The sequence below is a fragment of the Papio anubis genome, chromosome 16 (genome assembly GCF_008728515.1).
Source record: "Papio anubis isolate 15944 chromosome 16, Panubis1.0, whole genome shotgun sequence".
Lineage (NCBI taxonomy): Eukaryota > Metazoa > Chordata > Mammalia > Primates > Cercopithecidae > Papio > Papio anubis.
This window is the reverse complement of record NC_044991.1, coordinates 7,456,383-7,471,296: the sequence shown is the minus strand read 5'-3', so window position 1 is coordinate 7,471,296 and position 14,914 is coordinate 7,456,383.

Genomic DNA, 14,914 nt, shown 5'->3' with positions numbered 1-14,914 from the left:
GAGTTTACTCCTACATGTCAGGATGTTGAACTGGCGGTGGTGGCAGCGTCTGTAGTCCCAGTTACTCGAAAGGCTGAGGCGGGAGGATCGCTTGAGCCCAAGAATTCAAGTCCAGCCTCCGCATCCCTCTTTAAAAGACAAAAACAGTTCAGTTACAGACTTTCAAAAGACATTCTCTTTTGAACTTTCATTGAGTTTTATTGCTCCATAGGGATATATTTTAATGTCTTCCTGTTTGCAATATTGTAAGAATTGTAATTTGCTAAAAAAACAAAGGCTGAGAATTTTTTTGAGTTTCAGATGCTATTTTGATAACATGTTTGAACTGAGTTTGAACGAAATGCGCCAGTTCAGACGACTTGTTCGATTCCATTGTAGGAAGCAGGTGGTTCTGCAAAGGCTCAAATTTCCGAACTCAAGTTGGCGAGGGCTGCAGAGAAAAGCATTTTATTTATTTATTTATTTAGAGACAGAGTTTTGCCCTTGTTGCCCAGGCTGGATGGAGTGCAATGGTGCAGTCTCGGCTCACTGCAACCTCAGCCTCCCGGGTTCAAGTGATTCTCCTGCCTCAGCCTCCCAAGTAGCTAGGCCTATAGGTGTGTGCCACCATGCCTGGCTAATATTTTGTATTTAGTAGAGACGGGGTTTCACCATGTCAGGCTGGTCTCGAACTCCTGACCTTAGGACCTTAGGTGATCCACACACCTCGGCCTCCCACAGTGCTGGGATGACAGGCGTGTGCCATCGCGCCTGGCCTATTTTTTTTTTTGAAATGGAGTCTGGCTCTATCGCCCATGCTGGAACTCCACCTTGCAGGTTCAAGCAATTCTCCTGCCACAGCCTCCCGAGTAGCTGGGACTACAGGTGTGTACCACCATGCCCAGCTAAATTTTGTATTTTTAGTAGAGACGGGGTTTCACCATGTTGTCCAGGCTGGCCTTGAACTCCTGACCTCAGGTGATCTACCCTCCTTGGCCTCCCAAAGTGCTGGGATTACAGGTGTGAGGCACTGCAATGGCCTTTTTGTTTTTAGAGACACAGTCTCATCTTGCTCTGTGGCCCAGGCTGGAGTACCGTGGTGTAATCTTGGCTCACTGCAACCTCTCTCTGCTGGGTTCAAGCAATCCTCGTGCCTCAGACTCCCAAGTAGCTGGGATTACAGGCATGCACCACCACACCCAGCTAATTTTTGGATTTTTAGTAGGGACAGAGTTGCACCATGTTGTCCAAGCTGGTCTCAAACTCCTGGCCTCAAGTGATCCGTCCACCTCAGCCTCCCAAAGTGCTGTGATTACAGACGTGAGCCACCTCACCCAGTCAGAAAAACGTGTTATTAATACTATCACACTGAAGTACTTTTCTGAGGAAAAATTTGATCTAAGAGAAGAGTCATGATTTACAGGATGATATGTAAATCCACTTCTGCAGATCCACTTGTTGTTTTCAGGCACAGTCTTAAAATAATTACTAACTTTTGATAGATGTGATGCTTCTGAATCAGAATTGTATCATCTTGTTTGAGGCTGGTGATCTATCTTTGACCTCCATGATGGAAGGTAAAGGTTGACATTTTGTGGAAGTTTCACCTTCATAATCAACTTTGAGAAATCTAAATTCAGAACTTAATTTATAATGAAATATGAGTTTCTGGAATGTTTTTGTTTTAGTTTATTGCTCCTGAAAAAGTTATATTGCACAGTAGGAATAAAATATTAAATATTAATGTATGAACTAGACTTATACCACATTAAAGGGGACAAAACCACCATGGCCGCAAAAGTGTTCAGCCTTCTCTATACAATGTAGAGTGGAACCATTGCCTCCATTTCCCACACATTTCATTTACACCTGACCTATAATTTCCCTAAGGCTCCATGTATCTTGCAGGACACAGAACAGGCACAACTCAGGTTGTAAGGAGGCAGGGGCAGCAGGATCTCACTGTGACTATTCAGTAAATATTGAAGAAATTATTCAATAAATAATATTATATTGCAATTAGGTAAGAAATATCTTCTTCATAGACCTGATCATTGCAAAATTCCACCTATATATATATTTTTCTTTTTTTTTTTTTTTTCTGAATCAGGGTTTTCCTCTGTCACCCAGGCTAGAGTGCAGTGGTTCTATCATAGCTCACTGCAGTCTTGAACTCCTGGGTTCAAGAGATCTTCCTGCCTCAGCCTCCCAAGTAGCTGGGAGGTACACTAGGTGTGTACCACTACACCTGGCTAATTAAAAATTCCTTTTATAGAGTTGAGGTCTTGCTTTGTTGCCCAGGCTGGTCTCAGACTCCTTATTTCAAGCGATCCTCCTGTCTTGGCCTCCCAAAGTGCGAGAATTACAGGTGTGAGCCAGCATGCCCCATGCCCAGCATTGTGATGCTATTTTACTATATTATATATTTATTTTGAGATGGAGTTTCGCACGTTGACCAGGTTGGAGTGCAACGGTGCAATCTCAGCTCACTGCAGCCTCTGCCTGCTGGGCTAAAGCGATTCTTCTGCCTCAGCCTCCCAAGTAACTGGGACTACAGGCGTGCACCATCACACCCGGCTAATTTTTGTATTTTTAGTAGAGATGGGGTTTCACCATGTTGGCCAGGCTGGTCTCAAACTCCTGACCTCAAGCAATCCACCTACCTTGGCCTCCCAAAGTGCTAGGATTACAGGCGTGAGCCACTGCACACGGCCTGACTATATTATTTCTCATGCCTTATAGTCATGACTATGTAGATAGTATATGTCATACTCACAATTATTTTATTATCAGCAACCATACAAACTGAAACCTGTTGTCTTTGACACTTGATGAAAAAACTAATTCTGTAAAATATTTAAAGATGTTTATTCTGGGCCAATACGAGTGACCATGGCCCAGAGTACAGTCTCAAGAGGTCCTGAGAAAGTGTGCCTGAGGCGGTCGGGTTATAGTTTGGTTTTATACATTTTAGGGAGACAGCTGTTAACAAGCAAAGACATAGGTCGATACCTGGAAGGTGTACATTGCTTCCATCTAAAAAGGTGGAGTATCTTGGGGAGGGGGCTTCAGGTCACAGGTGGATTCAGAGATTTCCTGATTGGCAGTTGGCTGACAGACAGAGTTAAGCTTTGTCTAAAGATTTAAGAAGTCAGTAGAAAAGAATGCTTAAGATAAAGGGATTGTGGAAGCCAAGGCCGTTGTTACCTAAGAAGTTTCTTAGGTGGCAGCCCTCAGAGAGCATGTGATGCAATGCCAGAGTCAGGTTGAAATTCGGTATCTTATTGCAACAAGGAGTCTGTTTTGTCAGTCTTATAATTTTTATTTTTAGGCCGGGCGCAGTGGTTCATACCTGTAATCCCAGCACTTTGGGAGGCCAAGGTGGGGATCACCTGAGGTCAGGAGTTTGAGACCAGCCTGGCCAACATGGTGAAACCCTGTCTCTACTGAAAAATATAAAAATTAGCCAGGCGTGGTGGTGGGCACCAGTAATCCCAGCTACTCGGGAGGCTGAGGCAGGAGAATTGCTTGAACTTGGGAGGTGAAGGCTGCAGTGAGCTGAGATCATGCCACTGCACTCCAGCCTGGGCAATAGAGCGAGACTCCATCTAAAAACAATAAAAAAATAAATAAATAAAAATGGGAGTTTCCCTGCACAAGCTCTTTCTCTTTGCCTGCTGCCATCCATATAAGACGTGACTTGCTCCTCCTTGCTTTCTGCCATGATTGTGAGGGCTCCCCAGCCGTGTGGGACTCTAAGTCCATTCAACCCTTTCTTTTGTAAATTGCCCAGTCTTCATCAGCAGTGTGAAAATGAACTAATACAGGCAGCTTGGATGTTAAAGGCAAGATGGATTTGGTCAGGCCAGATCTCCTTCACTGTCATAATTTTCTTTCAGCTTCACTCTCCAGTAGACCATCCTCTTGTGGTAATAAGATAGCTTCAGCGGCTCCTGCCCAGCCCACATTCTCCTAGGTATCCCGTCCTGCTGGGGAAGACAGCCTGAGTCTCAGTTGTCTCAGGTACTGGTCAGATCATGTGAACATTCCTGACCCAGCCCCTTTGACCAGGAGAATGTGAGGCTCTGACAGGGCAGGCCTCTTTTACATGCTCCTCCCCAAATGTAAACCCAGTTGTATCAGATCCCTACGTGGAACCCTTTGTGGTTCAGCTCTTCATGTGAGCTCCAAGGCTCTGTGTGAGCGGACACTGCCAACCTTTCCAGCCTCTTTTCATCACACTTTTCCCCTCACGCTGTGAGTCCCTGTCTCTCTGGTTGTCTTCGGCTCCTGGAAAGCATTGTGCTCTGTCTTCTGCCAGAAAGCCCTTTCCCCCATGCTCACTTTGTTAATCCTGACTCATTCTTCTCAGGGGAAATGTTCTAAAGAGGCACTGAATGTGTATTTAATCAACATAAAATTACCTGTCTCCTCCCATTACCGCCACCAATCCCCCCCACCCCCACCACTGGAAAAAAGAAGAGAGAAAGACAGAATACTGACTATTTAAGTAAAAACACTTGACAACCAGGAGATACAAAAAGAAAATCATTATGCACTTCATGCTGTTTCTTAAAAGCAAAAGATGAAGTTCTCATGGAAAGACTTCTTCCCTATACTAAAAGAAAGGGCAACACTCTTTTCTTCAAGGACAAAAAATTGAGTCCAGGAGAATACTGTGCAGACTGGTTGGAGGCACTTCTATCTTTTAGGCCTCCTCACATAATGCAGTCATGTTTTCACAGTTCACTATTCTCGGTGCAACCCAGTGTATTGGTAACTGACTTAGGCTGTGTCACCCAAAATTTGGCTCACAATCTTTATAAGTTGGCGTATTTTAAAAATTCTTAAAGTTTAATCTTTTCCCATTTTGTCAGAAAAATAATTTGGATCCAACTGTTTTTTATAAACTGGTAAGTATATATATACATAAAATTTATTTATTTATTTATTTATATTGAGATGGTGTCTTGCTCTGTTGCCCAGGCTGGAGTGCAGTGGTGCGATCTTGGCTCACTGCAACCTCTGTCACCTGGGTTCAAGCAATTCTCCTGCCTCAGCCTTCCAAGTATCCGGGATTATAGGCATGTGCCACCATGTCTGGCTAATTTTTGTATTTTTTGTAGAGACGGGGTTTTGTCATGTTGTGAAGGCTGGTCTTGAACTCCTGGCCTCAAGTGATCCACTGGTGTCGACCTCCCAAAGTGCTGGATTACAGATGTGAGCCACTGTGCCTGGCCTCTTTGTCCATTGTTGTTGTTGTTGATACAGAGACAGGGTCTTGCTTTATTGCCCAGGCTGGTCTTGAACTCTTGGCCTCAAGTGATCCTCTTATCTTGGCCTCCCAAAGTGCTGGGATTACAGGCATGAGCCTCTGTGCCTGGCCTTCTTTGCTCTTTTTTTTTTTGTTGTTGTTTTTTTTGAGAGGGAGTTTCCCTCATGTCGCCCAGGTTGGAGTGTAATGGTGCGATCTTGGCTCACTGCAACCTCCTCCTCCTGGGTTCAAGCAATTCTCCTGCCTCAGCCTCCCAAGTAGCTGGGGTTACAGGTGCATGCCACCACGCCTAGTTAATTTTTTTTGTATTTTTAGTGGAGACGCAATTTCATCATGTTGGTCAGGCTGGTCTCAAACTCCTGACCTCAGGTGATTCGCCTTCCTTGGCTTCCCAAAATGCTGGGATTACAGCCACTGCTCCCGGCCTGTTCATTTTTCAGTTAGGTTATTTGTCTTATTGTTGAGTTGTAAGAGTTCTTTACATATCCTGGATACTGGAGTCTTATCAGATACATGATTTGTAAAGGTTTTTTTCCTATTATGTTATCTTTCCACTTTCTTCACAGAGCCCTTTGAAGTACAAATTTTCAATTTTTGTTACGTCCAATTTATATATTTTTTCTTTGGTGGCTTATCATTTGTGTGTTACATTTAAGAAGCCATTGCCACTGGGCGCAGTGACTCACGCCTGCAATCCCAGCACTTTGGGAGGCGGTGGCCCGGATCACCTGAGGTCAGGAGTTCGGGGCTCGCCTGGTAACATGGGTGAAGCATCTCTACTAAAAATGCAAAAATAGCCGGGCGTTGTGGCGTGCCTGCAATCCCAGCTACAGGAGGCTGAGGCAGGAGAATCGCTTGAGCCTGGAAGCGGGAGTTCGCGGCGGGCTGAAGTTGCACCGGCATTACCTCAACCTGGGTGACAAAGGAGTGAAGTCTGTCTCAAAAAGGGAGCCGTTGCCTGGGTACAGTGTATACTGCTTGGGTGATGGGTGCACCAAGGTTTCAGAAATCACCACTAAAGAATTTACTCATGTATTCAAACACCACCTGTTCCCCTGAAATAGCGAATAAAAAATTGAGTTAAAAAGGGAAGCCAACTAATTCAAGGGTCAAGACTTGTTATCTGTCTTAGTTTCTAAGAGTTTTATAGTTTTAGCTGTTACATTTCAGTCCTTGATCACTTTGAGTTGATTTTTTGTGTACGAGGTAGGGGTCCAACTTCCTTCTTTTGCATGTAGATATTTAGTTGTCCTAGTACCATTTGTTGAAAAGACTATTTTTTTTTTCCCCATTAAATGATCTTGGCACTGTCGTTGAAAACTAACTGATGGATGATAAATTTAAGGGTTCATTTCTGGACTCTGAATTCTATTCCATTGATCTATAGGTCTATGCTTCTGCTAGTACCACACAATCTTGATTAATGTAAGCTTGTAGTAAGTTTTAAAAATGTGAATCCTCCAACTTTGTTCTTTTTCAAGACTGTTTGGCTACTATGGGTCCCTTGCATTTCTGTATGAATTTTAGGATTCACATGTCAGTTTGTGCATGAAGCCAGCTAGGATGTTGATCATTACTGCATTGAATCTGTAGACCAATTTGGGGAGTACTGTCATCTTAACAATACTGTCTTCCAACCCATGAATACAAATCTTCTTTTTTTTTTTTTTTTTTTTTTTTTTTTTTTTTTTTTTGAGGCCAGTCTGGCTCCTGTCACCAGGCTGGAGTGCCCAGTGGCGGGATCTCTGCTCACTGCATCGCCTCCCGGAGTTTACATGTTCTCCTGGCTCAGCCTCCCAGAGTAGCTGGGACTACAGGCTCGCCACCTCGCCCGGCTAGTTTTTGTACTTTTTAGTAGAGGCGGGGTTTCCACCGTGTTAGCCAGGATGGTCTCGATCTCCTGACGCGCGTCCGCCCGTCTCGGCCTCCCAAAGTGCTAGGATTACAGGCTTGAGCCACGGCGCCCGGCCCAAATCTTCTTTAATTTCTTTTCTCTTTTTGTGAGACGGGGTCTTACTCTGTCATCCAGGCTGGAGTGCAGTGGCTGAATGTCAGCTCACTGCAACCTCTGCCTCCTAGGCTCAAGCGATCCTCTCACCTCAGCCTCCCCAGTAGCTAGGACCACAGGTGTGTGCCACCATGCCTGGCTAATTTTTTGTATTTTTGGTAGAGACAAGGCTTTGCTATGTTGCCCTGGTTGGTCTCGAACTCCTGAGCTCAGGCTCTCCACCCTCCTTGTCCTCCCAAAGTGCTGGGATTACAGGGGTAAGCCACTGTGCCCAGCCTACAACTGATTTTTATATATTGATCTTATGTCCTGTAACCTTGTGAATTTCATTAGCTCTAGTAATTATTTGTGGATTCCTTAAGTATTTTCCATATACAAGATCAGGACCTGTGAAACGGATAATTTTGTTTCCGTTCCTGTGTGGATGCCGTTTATATTTTTTTCCTGCCTACTTGTCCTGGCTAGACCTCCCGCAGAGTAGTGTGGGCACACATCCTGGTCTTGTTCCTGCACATGATGTTTTTAAGACATATCCCTTTTGTTGCAGGATGTTAACTGTCATAGCTACATAATATTTAATTATGTGACTATGATGCAGTCTTTCATTAAGAGACTTAGGTTATCTTAAGCTTTTTGCTCTAATAAACATGAAGCTATGAATATTTTTGTATATTTCCTGGAACATATATGTAAAAAAGAGATTCCCCATTTGTATGTAGTCAGTTGATCTATGTCCTCTCTGATTCTGATTTTATCACACTTATTTTTCTTTGCCAACCCAGTGCTACCATGGTATATTTTTGTTGTCTTAATTTATCCTTCCATTTGTGTGTGTGTGAAAGCAAGTTTATCAGAGAAGAAACAAAAGCATGACTACTCCTAGGCAGAGCAGCCTGTATTTCCATTATTATTAACGAGATTGAGCACTTTTTCAAATGGTAATTGGCCATCCTGTTTCTTCTTCTGTGAAATGCATGTATATGTCTTTTGCTCAGTTTTTATTTTTTATTTTTCATTTTTTGTAGAGATGGGTGTCTCGCCATGTTGCCCAAGCTGGTCTCGAACTCCTGGACACATGCGATCCTCTTGCCTTGGCCTCCCGAAGTGCTGGGATTATAGGTGTGAGCCACTGCACCCAGCCCTAGATTTCTTTTAGAACTTGAGGAACGCTGTGGGCCATATTCCCAGAGAAATAGAAATGTGTATCTGTGCATGCGCAAACACACACACACACACACACACACACACACACACACACACACACACAGAGCATTGTGTGCCTAATTTCGACGAGTTGTACATTCCTTGAGGCTCACTGTGACCATAACTTCCAGATTAAAGGCCCAGTGTCAAAGAGCAACTCTTGGCTGGGCGTGGTGGCTCAAGCCTGTAATCCCAGCACTTTGGGAGGCCGAGGTGGGTGGATCATGAGGTCAGGAGGTCAAGACCATCCTGGCTAACACAGAGAAACCCCATCTCTACAAAAAATACAAAAAATTAGCCAGGCATGGTGGCAGGTGTCTGTAGTCCCAGCTACTCGGGAGGCTGAGGCAGGAGAATGGCATGAGCCCGGGAGGCGGAGCTTGCAGTGAGTGGAGATCGCGCCACTGCACTCTAGCCTAGGTGACAGAGCGAGACTCTGTCTGGAAAAAAAAAAAAAAGAACTCTCATTTCATCATGAGTTATGTGGGGAAATGGGATTTGCAATATGGACATTTTGCCTTCTGCCAGTTAGGAGCATGTCTGTTCCCTCAATGTGGGCGCCCCCTGCCTCTGCACTTAGATCTCCAGCTCGCTGCTTTGTTTTCCAGAGGTTACTGTAGCTTTCAGTCCTCAATAGCGTCATTAAATTTCTTCCATTATTTTTTCTTTTCTGGATTCCAGTTAGCATTTCCCCCCAACTCATGACTTTTGCTGAATAAGAGAAAAGAGCAATATTTAGGTTCATTTCCTGTTTATTATTAAAGTGATTTTCACAAATGTTTCATTACATGCATATGGAGGACATGATGGATAAAACAAAACTGAATATTGGTGGCAACTAAAAGGAAGATGTGGTTATGTCGGTATTTGTAGGCAGAGTCGTTGCCAAGTGCCTGGACGATACCGTGCCCTCACAGGAGCCAGAAGTGAAGCCTGCGGGCCTTGAGCACAGCGCCCTGGTGTCTTGTTCCCCGAGCGACGTGGCCTGGGTCTGCTCGGCATGTTGGAGGTTCTGATCTCAGTGAACAAGACACCCGGCATTGGTCAGCTCCCTCTTCCTCCTCCTGCTTTCTGCCACCCATCTGCTGAGGGCACTGGGCACTCTTACTCGCATCTCTGCAGGGCTGTGCCGGGGCCTCCCCAAGGGCAGTGGGGACACTCGGCAAGGGCACTTGAGCCTCGGGCCGTGTCTGCTCACACTGGCACAGTGAATGCCCTGTCTGCCTGGTAGGGAAGGCAGAAGCTGTCCTCTCTCCAAACGAGTTTTTCGTGCTTGTGAAGGAGGGAGGGAATGTCACTGAATTCACCCTGGCCCCGGATCCTCCTGTTCTCTCCCCTCCCTGCAACCTTCTCTCTGTCTCTGAACTCCACCGCGAGGGCTGACCTGGCCCAGTTTCCAGTCTGTAAGCTTCCGATTGATCAACGTTTTAGAGACATTTCCTACGCTGGGATTAGATGGGCTTGAGTTTGATTCCCAAATCCAGGGACTACCAGCTCTTTGCCTTGGGCATGTCCTGTGGTCTCCTGGAGCTTTCATTTCCACATCTAAAGAATGGTCTTAACCCCACCATCCACACGGGGCTGGGAGGATGGGATGTGTGGATATTAGAGGGTTGAGCCCAGAGCCTGGCACCCAGTGGGCACTGAGTGAGCGTCAGCTTCCCTGTCCTTCCCTTCTTCCTGTTGGGGCTTGGGGGGTGCAGACAGTTCCAGGGGGCTCACCCAGGGGCTCTGAGTGGCATGGTGCAGCAGGGGACTGGAGAGGCCTTGAGGCCATCGCAGCAGGTACTGGGAGGGCACGAAGGCCATGCCTGTGTTGTCTGGGCTCCAAGGATGTTTTGCGCACACCTGATGTCCTTTCCAAGAGCAAAGCAGGTGGGATCAGGCCAACCCCAGCTCTGCCTGCCCAGGACTTACTCCTGGAAGGGCCAGGGATCTGTGGGTGCTGTGGGGGCAGAGGCAGCCGCAGGAGAATAGGAGGAGCTCTCTGCTCTCTCTCCACATCCTCCCTCACCCCTCATTACATCCTCTGCCCTTAGCCTGAATGATGTTGGCTCGGCACGGACACCTTGTGCATCTTTGGTGAAAAGGGACCTCAATGTCAGCTGCAGTTTGCCAGGGCAACCAGACTTCCTGAGCATGGACCAGGGGAGGTGAAAATGGCTGGACCCCCTGCGTGAGAAGGAAAGCTTCTCCCTGCGGGGCATGCACTGTGGCAGGCAAGGTGAGCAGGCTGTCCGGGGCAGCTTGTCTGCTGTCCGGGGGAGCGTGTCTGTTTGTCTGTCTGCTGTCTGGGGCAGCTTGTCTGCTGTCTGCGGCAGTGTGTCTGTTTGTCTGCTATCCGGGGCAGTGTGTCTGTCTGTCTGCTGTATGGGACAGTTTGTCGTCTGTGCAGGGCACCAACTCCCTGTCTTTCTAGGAGCCTGGCACACAGGAGGTGCTCAGTAAATGTTTGCTAAATGACTCAACTTATTTCAGTATCTTATTTTTTTCTGCTGGGGGTGGTGGAGGTGCCGGAATAATATTCAACTCCAAAAATGTACATTAAGCATCGGTATGGCTTAGACAGGCCAGGGGCCTCCTGCCGTGGACAAGCCCGGGGAGCGGCTTCACGCAGAGGCTGCCTGCGGACGGCGCGTCTCTGGAGAATGAGCATGAGAGGGAGGCCGTTCAGACAGAAACCATGCTCGCTAGAAGTGGGGGAAATGGCTTCTCTCCTAGGGCTTTCAAATTTGGCCTCTTGTGCCATCCTTGTCTGGGATGTTTTGACCCATGTTTCAGCTCTATTTTATCTGTGTGTCCCAAGCCAATGGGTAGCCGGAGAGAAAGCTGCCCGAGGCCTCCACCGTGGGTCCTGCAGCCTGGGCCACCCTGGAGGCAGGGCAGGAGTGGGCCACACTCTCCCCTTGGAGAGCCAGCGTTTGGGAAACTGGTCACCGCCTGGCCAGCGCGACTTGTGTGGGGCAGAGGCACTGAGGCTGGGGAGCGCAGGCTGATTCTGCTACTTGAGAGGCCGGTGCAGAGCCCAGAGCAGGAGGAGGGAGGTTGGCGTGGCTGTGGCTGCGACGCTCTGGCGCAGGGAAGGACGGGGAGAGGCTCTGGCGCGGGGAAGGAATGGGAAAAGGCACAGCCTAACCTGGGCAGCGGATGAGGCCGCCTGGCTGTAGGCTGCCCTGAGCAGCTACACGAGCCCTCACTCACGGAGGGCCTGGCTGGCTTCGAAACCCTGCTGCAGATTCCTTCCCTTCCCGTGGTTTGTTTCTGGAAAGTGGAAACAAACTTGGGGGGAATGCCAGGAATGTGAGGCAGAAAGTCCCCCCACACCTGGGTTCCCCCTAACTCCTGGGAAGCTGTACGGGAGACACTCTGGTTTTCCATGCCTGTCTTCACACAGGTCCTTCGGTTCCCTGGGGTGCAGTGCTCCACTAGGAGCTGACCCAAGCTCAGAGGAGCCTGGAGACCGGGCATCTGCCTCCGTCCCAGCCAGATAGCAGGACAGGGACTCCCAGCAGCCTGCTCGCTTCTTGGCGCCTCTCCCTGGAGCACAGTGTGCGGCGCTGGGGACCTCATCAGCTGCTCAGGCAACAGTCGAGGAGGGGCTATGCTGGCCTCCCCCTCAGACAGCATAGGGGCCTCCTGCACTCTACGCCCTCAGCTTCCATCTTTTCTTGGGCTTTGTTACGTGGATCCATCCTACCTGGCCCAGTCCTTGTTCCCCACTTCTCTTTTCTCTACACCTCCATCTTGAACCAGGTGGAATAGCCACTTCACATCAGTCAAGCTGCCGTTGGCTTCAACAACACACCAACTGGAAGAAATGCGCTTTGCTGTCCACAGAGTTCTCCTTGGGACCATCCTGCCCTGAGGCCCAGGGTCAGCTCTAGTTTTAACAGGGGGACCCCAAGTTCCCCAGTGTGAGACTGATGTGGAGACTCAAGACAGAGCCCAACCCTGGACTTCAAGTCACCCAGATGGTGTGGGAGGCCCAGGGGGACTGCTGGCGACCCTGCGCTCCTCACGGCCTCTCCCGTGGGCTGGGAGCTATAGAAGGGCTTGCGAGGGAAAGCAAGATGAAGGCTGGGTTGCGTCTGCACCTGCCCATCCAACTTTGCCCTGGGCACGCTGGGCACGGTCTGACCACGGTGGTGAGTCCTGGAACATGAGGGGAGGGGAGGCGGGCAGTGGATCTGTGGGTATGTGGGTGGCAACTTTCAAAACCACCCAAAGGAACTGCAGAAAGAGCTCAGAGAGGTTAAGAGTTCTTTCTGTTTTTGGAAAGGATTAACAAACAAACAAACAAACAAACAAACCCTGACCAGGCGCAGTGCTCACGCCTGTAATCCCAACACTTTGGGAGGCCAAGGAGGGCGGATCATGAGGTCAGGAGATTGAGACCATCCTGCCTAACATAGTGAAACCCCATCTCTACTAAAAATACAAACAAATTAGCTGGGCATGGTGGCAGGCGCCTGTAGTCCCAGCTACTGGGGAGGCTGAGGCAGGAGAATAGCGTGAGCCCGGGAGGCGGAGCTTGCAGTGAGCCGAGATCGCGCCTCTGTATTCTAGTGGGCAACAGAGCGAGACTCCATCTCAAAAAACAAAAAACAAAAACCAAAAACCCTTAAGTATGATGGTTGATTGCATGGTCGTCTTGGTTGGGTGGAGGATACCCAGCTAGCTGGGAAAACATGTGAGGGTGTTTCCAGAAGAGGTTAGGATGGGAACCGGCAGACTGAGTGAAGACATCCACTCCATCCAATCTGTTGAGGGCCCCAGTGGAACAGAAGGGGGAAGAAGGGAGAACCCTCCCTTTTGGAACTGGGACATCCATCTTCCTCGTTCTCGGGGCTTTGGATGCTGGGACTCACAGGGTGGCCCCCGGCTTCTCGGGCTTTGGATTCAGACTGAGTGACGGTGTCGCTTCTTCTGGTCTCCCACTCGCAGACAGCAGATCGTGGGACTTCTTGGCCTCCAGAATCTGTGAGCTAATTCCCATAATGCAGCCCCTCACAGCTCTACGTCTGTATCCTCTGGGTTCTGTTTCTCTGGAGAACACTCATGAAGAGGCGACACCCGTCCCGGCACCCCCTCAGGAGCTGCTGCTGCAGGCTCACTCAGGAGGACGCTCGCCTCTCATCTTGGGGATGACTGATGGCTCCACAAAGGGAGGGAGGGAGGCCTCTTTCCGGAAACCAGGGCTGGCCTGCGTGGACTGTGGCCAGAGGAGGGGCAGTGGCCCCTGGCAGGGCTTGTTAGTTGACACTGACCTACCCACCAAGTGCAGAGGCTCCACTCTCTCTCCATCTTGAGTCGGACTTCAGCAGAGAAGGCAGCTGATGGCAGCAGGAGCCAGGCCAGGGAACCCGCTGCTGTGGGCACACGTGACAGCGTAATTCCTGAGCTCCAAGCCCTCTTTTGGGCTGTAGAATATGTGATGACCGGCCTACCTCGTCACCAAGCCCTGAATCTCCAGGGACCTCGCTTGCCTGCCTCCATCTGTGCAGTCCTCAGTGTGCCACAGCCTCTTAAACCGTGTTCATGTCTCGCCAGCCAGGCTGGGCCCAGGGGTGACCAGGAGGAACCCTAGAGGCAACTTCAAGCCGAAGAATGGAGTTCATTTTAAGAGTCTCCCAGGTCCCTTGGGATTTTCAGTGTTTGTTAACCTGAAACATACAGACCATTTCCCACGCAGGTCCCGCAGCGCACAGGCAGATGAAGAGCAGGCATGGCCTCCTGGACCTCGGCGCGGAGTTCTGCTGGCGGCATCCCCAGCGCTGGCCTCCCGGCTGGGTGGGACACATGCACTCGGTCATAGTCCAGACTCTCCTTCCCTCGGCATTTCCCTGCTTGCTTCTCTCTCCTGCCACCTTGTGAAGAAGGTGCTTGCTTCCCCTTCACCCTCCGCCATGATTGTAAGTTTCCGGAGGCCTCCCCAGCCATGTTGAACTCTGAGTCAATTCAACCTCTTTCCTTTATAGGAAAGAGGTTTCCCTCTAAGTGGGGGCGGGCGGCATGGTGTAGCAAGAGGAGGCTGCGCTGGGAGCCAGGCCTCTGACAGCCAGCTCCTCTCTCTCCCCTTTCCTCACTGGCCGCTCTGAGTCTCCTTGTGGTGGCACAGCCTGTGCTCCTGTGAGCAAGGCCTTGTTTCCTGCTGACACCTGGGCATAGTACGGACCCCAAGGTCACTGCCACAGGGTCAGAGCCAAGGCCCCTTCTGCAGTTTATTGCGGGGCCCCTCCACCTCCTAGAAACAGGTCCAAGGGGAAGTATCTTCCACTGAGTCTTGTCCAAAGGCAGTGATGATGCTGGCAAGGGGACGGGTGAGGTCAGCACTCCAGCAGAGCATCTGAGCTAGTTCTCGAAAAATTCGTGTTGGGAAGCAAGTCCAAGGCAAGCTGTGCTCTCCCCAGCCCCAAGGGCTGCCGGCCTCACAGAAACAGAAGGGCAGA